Consider the following 2,221-nt stretch of genomic DNA (forward strand, 5'->3'; position numbering starts at 1 on the left):
CCCCCCTTTTTTTTTTAGGCCTCTATGCAGGCCATCGGGCTTCAACAGCGTTTGCAGGAGGCTTCTCAGGATTATGCCGCCTCGGAAGAGGCGCTTCGGGAGCTGGGAGAACGCCATCAAGATCTTCAGGTGAGGCACGAGGCCACGTTGAAGGAACTGGATGCCCTCAAGACTGCGTTGATGGAATTTGATGTCCTCAAAATTGCCCACACGAATCTGCAACTTGCCCACTCGACTCTCCAGGGCGAACACGAGGAACAGCAGGTCGCCCATGCCCGCGCCCTGGAGCGTGCCAAGGCGCATGCCGTAGAGGATTGGCAGGGGACGGAGGATTTCTCCCGCGCGGCTGACGATTATGCTTGCTCTCGTATGCCAGGCCTGCTCAGGTATTGGTTATCTTCTCCTGAGCGTTCTGGTCAAGCTATGGTAGATGCCATGTCCGGATGGCACGATGCACAAGATTATCAGGCGTATTTGGGCCAACCTCTCGTGCAAGTTCTCCAGGAGTGGGCGGTTACTACGGGGGGTAAGTCTGCTATGGGGCCTGTTGCAGAAGTTTGGTTGCGAGATACTGACGAAGGGCACGCGATGGTTGTGCGAGAATGCGAGGCGGCCTTTTACTTGGGGCAGCGAGATATGCAAGATCAGCTATATGGTAAGCTGCGTCGTCGCTTCACTTCCTTCAGTATTGCGGGGTGGAAGTTGCCAGAGTATCTTCCACTCCGTCGTCCTCCTGCTCCAGTTATGCCCACCTCCACTACCACCCCTGCAGATGGATTCCTTATGAGCCCGGAGAGAGCCGGGGGGACATCATCCGTGGCCTTGCCGTAAGATCCGGTAGGAGGCTCCGGTGCCGTTGGGAGTGTGGATCCGTCTGTGAGTCTCCATTTCACGTCTGGGTCTGGCTTTTCCAGATCAGCCGCAGGTTTTGCAGCTCCATAGGATAGTTTTCCAACATTTCCAGCTTTCTTTAGCATAGATGTTCTTTTGTTTTTGTTAGCTCGCCACATTCCCGTCATGTATGAATTATAAGACATGTTTCGCCAGCAAGGATTTTTTTATTTTTATTTTTTTTTGCCCCTCTCCCTGCGGGTTTGCCGATGCACCTCACACACCCACACTAGTCCATGGGTTGCCTCCAAGCAATGCAACTCATTTACCCACGCCTTATCGCCTTATTACCTGGACCACCTACCCGGGTCCGTTGCATGTGTGGGTTGCCCCGAGCTATGCAACCTACGCGCCTTATTAACCATGGACCGCCAGGCGATCCCCTGCGCGCATGTGGTTTGCCTCCACGCAACCCACACGCCCCGCTCGCCTTATCCACAGCGTCATGGCCCAACCACCTTGGGTCCGATGCGCCTCCAAGCATCCTAATTAGCCAATGCCCCCAGGCGGTCCCATGCGCACATGTGGGTTGCCTCCGCGCAACTCACACGCCCCGCCTTATAGTTAACCAATGCATGGACCGCCAGGCGGTCCCATGCTGGGTTGCCTCCACGCAACTCACACGCCCCGCCTTATAGTTAACCAACGCATGGACCGCCAGGAGGTCCCATGCGCGCATGTGGGTTGCCTCCGCGCAACTCACATGACCCTCCTTATAGTTAACCAACGTATAGACCGCCAGGCGGTCCCATGCGTGCATGTGGGTTGCCTAACTCACACGGCCCTCCTTATAATTAACCAACGCATGGACCGCCAGGCGGTCCCATGCTGGGTTGCCTCCACGCAACTCACACGCCCCGCCTTACAGTTACCCAATACATGGACCGCCAGGCGGTCCCATGCGCGCATGTGGGTTGCCTCCACGCAACTCACACGCCCCGCTCGCCTGGACCAACTACCCTGCAGGTCCGTGTGGGTTGCCTCCCTGCAACCTATTTAACCAACGCATGGACCACCAGGCGGTTTCATGCGCGTGTGGGTTTTATTGAAGTAAGAGAGGAAAGTATGAAGAGTGTACCACCCGCGCATACAATTATGAAGAGTGTACCACCTGTGCACCGCCGGGGTGGGTAGTTTTATTGCCATTTCGATGGAAAACTCGCCAAGTGCCTTTCTCGGATCAATTCCGAGTGACTGGCTTATTTACCTCGTTTGTTCAGCTATTGGAAGAATTTCTTCAGATGATGGGTATTCCACACCCGGTCGATTGGGACCCTCTGCATTGTTTCCAATTTGTAAGTATTTTCCCGAACCACCTGGCGAATTCTGT

This window comes from Ipomoea triloba, chromosome 16, assembly GCF_003576645.1.
Source record: "Ipomoea triloba cultivar NCNSP0323 chromosome 16, ASM357664v1".
NCBI lineage: Eukaryota > Viridiplantae > Streptophyta > Magnoliopsida > Solanales > Convolvulaceae > Ipomoea > Ipomoea triloba.